This window comes from Anabrus simplex, chromosome 6 (assembly GCF_040414725.1).
Source record: "Anabrus simplex isolate iqAnaSimp1 chromosome 6, ASM4041472v1, whole genome shotgun sequence".
Classification (NCBI taxonomy): domain Eukaryota; kingdom Metazoa; phylum Arthropoda; class Insecta; order Orthoptera; family Tettigoniidae; genus Anabrus; species Anabrus simplex.
Window position 1 is genome coordinate 332,365,187 of NC_090270.1, and position 11,548 is coordinate 332,376,734.

General features: G+C 42.8%; 1 long non-coding RNA gene across 1 annotated transcript in view; it reads left to right on the forward strand.

The window, feature by feature from the left end:
* LOC136875786 (uncharacterized) overlaps nucleotides 1-11,336 on the forward strand; it is a 48,943-nt gene extending 37,607 nt beyond the window's left edge. The window contains exon 2 of the long non-coding RNA XR_010860514.2: nucleotides 11,025-11,336. This is a non-coding gene — a long non-coding RNA (uncharacterized lncRNA). The remainder of the gene's footprint in view (nucleotides 1-11,024) is intronic.
* The last annotated feature ends 212 nt before the right edge of the window (nucleotides 11,337-11,548 follow it).

Here is an 11,548-nt window from a genome sequence, read left to right on the forward strand (position 1 = left end):
GCTTCGCACCCGCCCCGAGAGTTAAACTGCTGAGCTAGCAAAGAAAGAATTTATTAATCGGCCATTACCTTATTGATGACCGCTGCCGAGGAAAGAGGCGCTTCCCGCCTCCTGCTATGTACTTAATACATTGAAAGATAGAACAGAAGTGGCCCGGAGACCCTAAAATCAGCAGTTTAAATACTCTCGCAGAAGGTTCTAGGCGTTAGGGGAATGAAAACACCCTCCCGCGATGATTTTATTGGTAGATCAATAAACCCCCTACACAATACTAAGAAGAAACACATAATTGGTGGAAAATTAATTCAAGAAATTCGGGATAGGCTAGATTTAAAACAAGGGGAAAGAAGGGGTTAATATTGCCAACTTAACCAATGACTGAAAGAAATTTAGCAAAGAACAAACATTTGAAATAAAAATTTCTCCAACAAAATAGTTCTTTGACTCCGCACTAGGTTGCACTATTGTTGATCTTCAGTAGTGTCCTCTAGAAGAGAAAGTTCACACTTCTTACTTCAAGTGAAACAAAACCACATCAAAAATGACACAGTTCAAAAACTCAAAATTTTCCACGTGGTGACATCTTCTGAGAAAGTAGAGAATTAATAGCGTAGATAAAGTTCAGACTTCATCCAGCAGAGGAGTTTCAACTGGCGCACATTTTAAATTAGCGGAGTGGAGGTGTACCGCCCGGTACAATAATAATAATAATAATAATAATAATAATAATAATAATAATAATAATAATAATAATAATTGTACCGGGTGGTACACCTCCACGCCGCTAATTCAAACTTTGCGCCAGTTAAAACTCCTCTACTGGAGGAAGCCTGAACTTGAACTACAGTGTTAATTCTCAAGTTTCTCAGAAGATGTCCCTACTTGTAAATTTTGAAGTTTTCTGAACTGTGTCGTTTTCGATGTATTTTTGTTTTGCCTGTAGTAAGAAGTGTGGACATTCTCTTCTAGATGACACTACTGAAGGACTACAATTATGCACCCTGGTGCGAAGTGAAGGAACCGTTTTTTTGAAGAAATTTAGTACTTATAAGTTTGTTCTTTATTAAATTTCGTTCTACCATTGTTTAAGTTGGCAATGTTAACCCTTTCTTTCCGCCAGTTTTGAATTTGACCAATAAGGACTTTCTGTAATTAATTTTCCACCAATAAGGTGTTTCTTCTTCGTCTAGTGTAGTAGTTTTTGCCATTATCCAATAAAATGCTTGTGGGAGGGTGTTATCATTCACGAAACGCCTCGAACTTTCCACGAGGGTATATAAACTGCTGATTTTCGGGTCTCCGCGCCACTTCAGTAACACCTATCATTGCGTAAATTATGTAGCAGGGGGCGGGAAGCGCCTCTTTCTTCGGGCAGCAGTTCAACCACCAGGTAATGGCCTTTTAATAACTTCTTTTCTTGCTAGCTCAGCAGTTTAACTCTCGGGGCAGGTCCGAAGCCTTTTTACCATGTAACTTTCCTCTAAAATGTAAAGACACTTGGTATCAATTCTATCTTTTTAAACTACAAATTGGGATAGAGAGTGCTTAACCCTCTCGAGCTCCCACTCATATTGCTTTGAGGTGAACTTATTTCCACAACCGTTTCTTCCCTTCCAATGTAATGTAAATCGTTTTATCATATAAGTCACCTCTTTAGGATGGGATTAGCCCTTGCATTAACGGCCTAGTGCCAAGTAGGTTTTAAACAAAATGTATTAGGAGTGCAGTTTCGCCTCCTCTCAAGTTGGTATATTTGGAGGCCATGTAATTGTCCTGTTTCTTCACTGAATAGGCCTCAGTAGGTTGGGTATTTTTACCCCTGTTTTCATGTACTTGGAGGACAGCTTGAAAGTAGAATTTGGTGTGGCCTTTGATAGGCTTGAACTTTAAGAGCGGCTTGCTCTTTCTTAAAATTTTGATTTCTGCGTGCCTCGAGGAGGCTTTACTGTGTAATTGGGAGCAAGAGCTCCTGGGCATGATTGGGGTCTTCTGCCCCTTTGTTGAATCTTGTATATCGTAAGGTTGGGCTTATAGCTCAAGAATTGTGTGTCTGGCTCTCGGAGCCCAAATCCTGTAACACTGTAATTGTACACTCTCGATTTGTTGTTTAGCTACTGAGTACCTGTTATATTTGTTATTTCTTGATCTTGAAAAGAAAATATAACCTTGTTAAATTAACTTTAATTTCGTATTTTGAGACCTGTTCACCCCAGCACCTTCTTTCACCTCTGCTAATCCACCGAACCACGGTAATAATAATAATAATAATAATAATAATAATAATAATAAAAATAATAATAATAATAATAATAATAATTGTACCGGGCGGTACACCTCCACGCCGCTTATTTAAAATTTGCGCCAATTGAAACTCCTCGGCTGGAGGAAGTCTGAACTTTATCTACGGTATTAATTTTCAAGTTTCTCAGAAGATGTCACTACTTGGAAATTTTGGAGTTTTTGAACTGGGTCATTTTTGATGTATTTTTGTTTTACCTGTAGTAAGAAGTGTGAACTTTCTCTTCTAGAGGACACTACTGAAAAACTACAATGGTGCACCCTAGTGCGAAGTGAAAGAACTGTTTTTTGGAGAAATTTTTATTTCAAAAGTTTGTTTCTTGTTAAATTTCTTTCTGTTATTGTTTAAGTTGGCTGTATACCCCTTTCTTTCCCCTTGTTTTGAATTTAGCCAATCCTGAATTTCTCGAATTAATTTTCCACCAATAATATGTTTCTTCTTCGTACTGTGTAGGGGTTTTCTTGGTGAACCAATAAAATCCTTGTGGGAGGGTGTTCTCATTCCAAAAACGCCTCGAACTTTCCGCGAGAGTATATAAACTGCTGATTTTCGGGTCTCGGTGCCACTTCAGTACCATCTTTCAGTGTGTAAAGTACATAGCAGGGGGCGGGAAGCGCCTCTTTCTTCGGGCAGCAGTTCAACAACCAGGTAATGGCCATTTAATAATTTCTTTTCTTGCTAGCTCAGCAGTTTAACTCTCGGGGCGGGTCCGAAGCGTTTCCACCATGTAACTTTTCCCTAAAATGTAACGACTCTTAGCATCTATTCTCTTTTAAAGCTACATATTGGGATAGAGAGTGCTTAACCCTCTCGAGCTCCCACTCATATTGATTTGAGGTGAACTTATTTCTCACAACCGATCCTTCCTTAATGTAATGTAAATTGTTCCTTTCTAAAGTCACCTCTGTAGTATGGGATTAGCCCTTGCATTAGCGGCCTAGAGCCAGATTAGGTTTTAAACAAAATGTATTAGGAGTGCAGATCGCCTCCTCTCAAATTGTTATTTTAGAGGTCATGTAATTAACCTTTTTCTCACTTAATAGACCTCAGTAGGTTGGGTATTTTACCCCTGTGTCTATGTCCTTAGAGGACAACTTGAAGGTGGAGTTTGGTGTGGCCTTTGATAGGCTTAAAGTTGAGAGCGAGTGGCTCTTTTTCGAAAATTGAGTGTTGTATGCCTCGAGGAGGCTTTTCTGTGTAATTATGAGCAAGTGCTCCTGGGCATGATTGGGGTTTTCTGCCCCTTTGTTAAACCTTATGTACATGTAAGCTTGGGCTAACTGCTCAAGAATTGTGAGTTCGGGGCTCGAAGCCCAAAGCCTGTAAATACTGTTGTTGCTCTTTTGTTGCCTTGCTACTCTGTACCTTCCATGCTTGTTATTTCTTGATTTTGAAAAGAGAATATAACCTTGTTAAATTTTACATTAACTTTAATTTCGTAGTTTGAGACCCGTTCACACCCGCACCTTCTTTCACCTCTACCTACCACAAAAATACGGTAACAATAATAATAATGATAATAATAATAATAATAATTTGTCCATAACTATATTATTTATACATTATTATGCATTACATTACCTGTACTTTTCTATAGTTAGTCTCTTATTTATGGTATTTTATAATCAGGATACGTTTAACTAGTGTAAATGTAGACATGATATAGGCTTTTGGGCTTATGCCGTGTCAAGAAAATAATGTGAAATTTTTACGTTTCGCAGAGAACTTTGCTCTGCGTAATCAGAAGAAAATCTCGACTGTCCACGAGAAAGGCTTCTTAACAATGAGGTTTGAATTTAGACGTTATAATAGAAGTGGAAATGGTACGTTCATTCGTCACCAGATGGCTCCCCGTACACGGTACAGCGCTAGCGTTCGAAGCGGAAGCTGGCGGAACCATCAGAATCAGTCTGAGAGGGTTACAAACAGGTGTACCCACATATGAAGGTATGACATTGACGCAAGCCTGGAATGAAACATCTGGCGATGAGGAACGTACGAATGTGGAAAACACCGAGACGAAATAACATTAGTGAAGGGACAGGGAAGGGAACTACCTACGTAAATCCTTAATGGCTGGCAACTAGGTATTACTTAATTGATGGCCAGTGTCCCTGTTGAAATTGTTAGGACATCTACGTATTTCCACAGCTTCCCGTATAATCCTGGACCTGTAGTGTCTAGTGTGGGTAAGAGCTCGAGCATCTTGGAACATGACATCATGACCCAACGATAGAGCGTGCTCAGCTATTGCTGATTTGTCTGGCTGCTTGAGACGAATATTACGTTCATGTCCCTTGATACGAGTGCCAATAGACCGGCATGTTTGGCCAATGTATGCCTTACCGCAAGTACAGGGAATTTCGTATACCGCAGGGTGTTGTCCTTGGTTTTACCCAGACTGTGAGCATATTTTAGTGATGGTGCCATACACGGTTTTTATTTTGTATTTGCGGAGGACCTTAGCATTTCGATCTGTGGTGTTGTGAATGTAAGTCAGGTAGGCAGTTCCCTTCACTTTTTCCTTCCGTGAGCTTTGCTTGGTCGTTTTTCTGGGATGCAGGGCTCTATGAATCTGCAAATTGCTGTAAACATTACCGTTGAACGTGACTCTGAGTGTGCCCATCTCCACCTGGATATATGATGGCTCACAAATTCGTCTCGCCCTCTTGGTGAGTGTCGTGATAATGCCTTGTTTTTGTGCTGGATGGTGGTAAGAATCTGCATGAAGATAGAGATTTGTGTGGATAGGCTTACGATAGATGGTATGTCGTAAGGAGCTGTCCGGTTTCTTTCTTACTAGAACATCCAAGAAAGAAAGACATCCGTCCGACTCCATCTCCATAGTGAATTTAATTGAAGGATGTTGCTGATATAGGTGGTATAGAAATAGATGAAATTTCTCAGGACCTTCTGTCCAGATCACAAATGTAACATCAACATACCTCCACCATATCACAGGTTTGACGGACGCCGAAGCAATAACCTCCTCCTCAAAATGCTCCATAAAGAAATTAGCCACTATGGACGAAAGTAGACTTCCCATAGCCACTCCGTCCGTCTGTTCGTAAAAATTCCCACCCCACAAGAAATAGCTGGAAGTCATGCAGTAGTAAAATAGCTTAGTAATGTCCTCAAGGAACAGGTGTTCAATGAGAGACATAACCGATTCAATCGGCACTTTAGTGAACATGGACTCCGCATCTAAACTCATCAAAAGCGCATTAGGTTGAAGGGTTATACACTGACTGACAGAGCAAATGCAACACTAAGAAGGAGTGGTTCGAAAGGGATGAAAGTTGGGGGAAAAAACAGAGACGGCACGGACGAATAATTGATGTTTATTTCAAACCGATATGCAGGTTACACAATGCGCACGGCATCGACTCAGTAGGACGTAGGACCACCGCGAGCGGCGATGCACGCAGAAACACGTCGAGGTACAGAGTCAATAAGAGTGCGGATGGTGTCCTGAGGGATGGTTCTCCATTCTCTGTCAACCATTTGCCACAGTTGGTCGTCCGTACGAGGCTGGGGCAGAGTTTGCAAACGGCGTCCAATGAGATCCCACACGTGTTCGATTGGTGAGAGATCCGGAGAGTACGCTGGCCACGGAAGCATCTGTACACCTCGTAGAGCCTGTTGGGAGATGCGAGCAGTGTGTGGGCGGGCATTATCCTGCTGAAACAGAGCATTGGGCAGCCCCTGAAGGTACGGGAGTGCCACCGGCCGCAGCACATGCTGCACGTAGCGGTGGGCATTTAACGTGCCTTGAATACGCACTAGAGGTGACGTGGAATCATACGCAATAGCGCCCCAAACTATGATGCCGCGTTGTCTAGCGGTAGGGCGCTCCACAGTTACTGCCGGATTTGACCTTTCTCCACGCCGACGCCACACTCGTCTGCGGTGACTATCACTGACAGAACAGAAGCGTGACTCATCGGAGAACACGACGTTCCGCCATTCCCTCATCCAAGTCGCTCTAGCCCGGCACCATGCCAGGCGTGCACGTCTATGCTGTGGAGTCAATGGTAGTCTTCTGAGCGGACGCCGGGAGTGCAGGCCTCCTTCAACCAATCGACGGGAAATTGTTCTGGTCGATATTGGAACAGCCAGGGAGTCTTGCACATGCTGAAGAATGGCGGTTGACGTGGCGTGCGGGGCTGCCACCGCTTGGCGGCGGATGCGCCGATCCTCGCGTGCTGACGTCACTCGGGCTGCGCCTGGACCCCTCGCACGTGCCACATGTCCCTGCGCCAACCATCTTCGCCACAGGCGCTGCACCGTGGACACATCCCTATGGGTATCGGCTGCGATTTGACGAAACGACCAACCTGCCCTTCTCAGCCCGATCACCATACCCCTCGTAAAGTCGTCTGTCTGCTGGAAATGCCTCCGTTGACGGCGGCCTGGCATTCTCAGCTATACACGTGTCCTGTGGCACACGACAACACGTTCTACAATGACTGTCGGCTGAGAAATCACGGTACGAAGTGGGCCATTCGCCAACGCCGTGTCCCATTTATCGTTCGCTACGTGCGCAGCACAGTGGCGCATTTCACATCATGAGCATACCTCAGTGACGTCAGTCTCCCCTGCAATTGGCATAAAGTTCTGACCACTCCTTCTTGGTGTTGCATTTGCTCTGTCAGTCAGTGTATTTGACAACTTGTTGACGAAATACCGAGAGTCCTTGACATATGATTCAGTACGTCTTATGTGTGGCTGAAGCAATTTGCTTAGGTGTTTAGCCAGAGCATTGGTAGGGGAACCTATCAAACTAACAATAGGTCTAAGGGGAACATATTTTTTATGGATCTTAGGAAGTCCATATAATCTAGGTGGCACTGCGCCCCCCGGGGACAGATGTTTAGTCTTAAAGATTGCCTTAAGAGCTTCACGGTGGCGTTGAACACACGAGTGGTGCGGTCACGTGAGTTCAGTCTGTAAACTTGATCTGACAATATAGCCGAGATCTTATTCTTATACTCGTCAGTGTCCATAACCACTGTCGCATTACCCTTATCAGCTGAGAGAATGGTCAGTTCAGAATCATCTGTAAGTTCCTTCAGAGCTCTCCTCTCGCCTCTTGTTAAACTGGGAGCGGGTACAACAGCGGACCTTATCAGGCTCACAGCGATTTTTTTTTTGCTTTACGTCGCACCGACACAGATAGGTCTTATGGCGACTTTTTCCTTTTTAATAGAAGAGCAAGAAGAAGAAGTTCTTCGTAGGACGCCATTCTCTCAACTGACTATTCCCCGGTATGAACCGAGCAATTATTCACAAGTTGCGCCACTAGTCGCCCACGGCTAATAGCGGCCTAAGATCCTTAGCTTGAACTGCCGTTTGGTTCTCGTCCAAGAATTTCTTGGAAAGATTGACGACAGTTTTACTAGCATTCGGGTTCGTGCGAGAGGTCGCCTGTTCCTGAGCTAGTCGGCAAGCCTGTCTTGCTAGTCGCAAGTAATTATAAAGATTTGAGAACCCAGAAGTCAAGGACGATGCGGTATCAAAGACATCCTCCTTATTTAAACTTTAATTACTGTAGTTTCGAGCCTGTTTATAACTCTCGGCATTCAGTGTAGCTAAGTAGGCCTACGATGGACGGTTGAGTTATAAATGGTAGTAAATCATTTGGTGCTAGGAACGAGATTATTTCTTAATATTGTGACGGCTAGCGTGTTTTTTGTTACTATAATTGGAATATGGATTTCTTGTGTGTGAGTGTGTGTGTTTGTACTAAATAAGTGTATTATTGTAATTCCTTCGGATTTGAAAATTAAATTGTGTAAATTATTATTATTATTATTATTATTATTATTATTATTATTATTATTATTATTATTATTATTATTATTACGGAGATATTGTGGATCACAGAGGTGAAAGAAGGTGCGGGGATGATTGGGTGGATATACGAGAATCGAAAGATGATTTAAAACTTTAAAATTGGCAGTTTTATTTCCTTCCTTAACCTTTCCTTTTTTCAAATCTTAATACTTTACCAAGTAATTAACAATCAGTTAAAGAAATTTAGCTCGTAAGCTTGAAAAACACTTTTAGAGAGGTCGAGAATATTCAAATAACAATTTTACAGGCTGAGCTTGAAGCTTTCAATTACAAATGTTACTTTAGCGCTACTGCTCCATTCAATCAACAGTCAAGGAGACGGATCTCAAATTTTTACATCAGAAGGAAGAGCATCCTTGCTCTACAATATTACACTTAGGAATCTACTTTCGAAAATTCACACTTTCCAGGCCTGTCAGAGACACAACCAACATTTATCAAAATTAAACAATATTCACTGCTCAACAGTCTGTTATCTTTAACATGAAAGGAATGAAATAGAGATTAACAGGGGTAACAAGGACCCATTCGACATGGCCTTTGGGTAAAAACGAAAGGCCCAAAATAAAAATTGTGAGCAGGCGAACACTTGCGTTCCTTAAGATTTACATTAAATGCATAAAACCCTATTTGGGCTTATGGACCGACGTTACAGAGGCTAAGCCTAAACTACGGAGGTGACTAGATGAAGAAAAATATTTAAGTTTCATAAATTACAAGATAGAAAAGGTTATAAATTCATAATCACCTCAAAATCAAGTTGAGAGGGAATACGAGAGGGTACCTCACTCTCTATTCCCTGATTTCGGTGAAGTTCTTTCGGCTTGATTAGGTAAGGTAAGGGTTATTCCGCCCGAAGGCAGGTCCGAACCTCCGCAGAGGTGTTCCTGAGCCGGAGTTTACGTGCGGTAGGGTGGTCAGTTCCTTTCCGCTCCTCCATTCCCTTACCCCCACCAACAGCGCGTGGCAACCCATCCAACTCCTGACCACGCCCAATGTTGCTTAACTTCGGAGATCTTATGAGATCCGGTGTTTCAACACAGCTACGGCCGTTGGCTTCGGCTTGATTGAAATTTACATTTTAGAAAATAAAGTTACATTACTAGAGATCTGAAACCTTCCCCTCGAGATAGCTTTGAAAGACTAACGCAGATCTGCCATTACCTTGAACAGGTGGACCTCCCGAAGATGGATGAGGTGGCCCCTGCCTTCGTTAAGAACACACTCTAGACTGGAGCGATCACTAAGACAACCTGGTCCGAAAATACTTTTTTTTTGCTAGGGGCTTTACGTCGCACCGACACAGATAGGTCTTATGGCGACGATGGGATAGGAAAGGCTTAGGAGTTGGAAGGAAGCGGCCGTGGCCTTAATTAAGGTACAGCCCCAGCATTTGCCTGGTGTGAAAATGGGAAACCACGGAAAACCATTTTCAGGGCTGCCGATAGTGGGATTCGAACCTACTATCTCCCGGATGCAAGCTCACAGCCGCACGCCTCTACGCGCACGGCCAACTCGCCCGGTAGGTCCGGTCCGAAAATACGCCAGCTTTTATAGCAGAGGGGAAGGTTCCAGAAAACTCTCGGCCAAGGCTCTGACACACCCCCAATTCTCATTGGATAACCAAACAAACATCAAAATGTAATCATTGGTGAATAAATAAATGTACAAAAAAAATATTGGCCAACACCTTAAGTTGGCGGGAAGAGATAGAAGTGTTGATAACTTATGAACATCAAAAACAAACACTAAACATTCCAGTTTAGGAAAAATTAACATAAAAAAATTAACTCTTGAACTTTAATAGTTCATCTGCATCCCAGAGGGCACAACCTAAGTTGATCGTAGAGACATCTGTTGAGAAATGTCCAAACTTCTTGAACTAGTGGTTTCCAAGTTTATGATGCAGATGGCATTATCCAAGGCGCTAGTTTTAAACGTACGGAGCGGGTGTACCTCCGATACAATTACATTATTATTATTATTATTATTATTATTATTATTATTATTATTATTATTATTATTATTATTATTATTATTATTATTATTATTATTACTGTTCATTGTAATTATTACAACCTCGTACTACGAAATACACTTGTATCCTTATCAGGAAACGAGGGGCCTATTTTCAATTATTGCGGGGGTGGGGACGAGCTTCTTAGCACTGCTACTGAACATGGTGACACTGTAGTGCACTCTGCCTGCAGTTGTCCTCATTTAAATCAGCATGACAACTTTCCCCGTACAAACGAGGTTAAAGAGAGCAAGGTTGGGTGACACTCACTATACGCGTAATATAGAAAGAAGCGTTTTGACAGATAAGGCTGGAGGTAGGAACATTGCACGGTGTTGCCACATTCCTGCATTCCTTTCTCTTTCACCTCGCTTCCAGATCACTTTTTCGTTCGTTCACACCGCTGTGTTCTGTTGTACATAACTCAAAAGTGAGAGGTTTGGCAACTCTAAACAACACGTTTCCATGGCACCCATACCGCCCTACTCCCTTCTCCTCACCCAGGTAAGCAGTAAACGGACTTCCCTCTAAAAACTTTTCTTTTGTAGTGGCTTTACGTCGCACCGACACAGGTAGGTCTTATGGCGACAATGGGATTGGAAAGGCCTAGGAGTTGGAAGGAAGCGGCCGTGGCCTTAATTAAGGTACAGCCCCAGCATTCGCCTTGTGTGAAAATGGGAAACCACGGAAAACCATCTTCAGGGCTGCTGACAGTGGGATTCGAACCCACTATCTCCCGGATCCAAGCTCACAGTCCTCTAAGAACTGTCAGAACTCACCTTTCAATATTCAGTACGACTATAGCCTACATGCAGGTCTACGTTAAGATAACATTTCATTTGGTGATTGCAGGTTCCATCCCTGGAGAAATGTCTGACTGCGATGATTGTGACTGCGATGATTGTGACTGCGATGATTGTGACTGCAATGATTGCGATTGTTGTGAGTGTGATTGTTGCTGCTCTTGCTCTTGGCTGGAGTCAATGTTCTGCTGCTGCTGCGTCAAATCTGATACTCCAGATAATTCAAACTCCAGAAGACGACGTCAAAATGAAGCAGAGAAAGAGACTAACAGAGATCAAGAAGAATGCTGCAGTGATCTCATGACACGTGATACAACTGCTGAAAAAAGTTGACTGATTAAAAAAATGTACATGTTGTAAATTCTTTCTTTCTGTCTTAATTTTTTTACCCTCCAGGGTTGGTTTTTCCCTCGGAATCAGCGACGGATCCCACATCTAGCACCTCAGGGCAGTGTCCTGGACCTTCAGACATTGGGGCGGGGATAGAATTGGGGAGGGGGACCAGTACCTAGTCCAGGCGGCCTCACCTCCTATGCTGAACAGGGGCCTTGTGAGGGGTGGGAAGATTGGAAG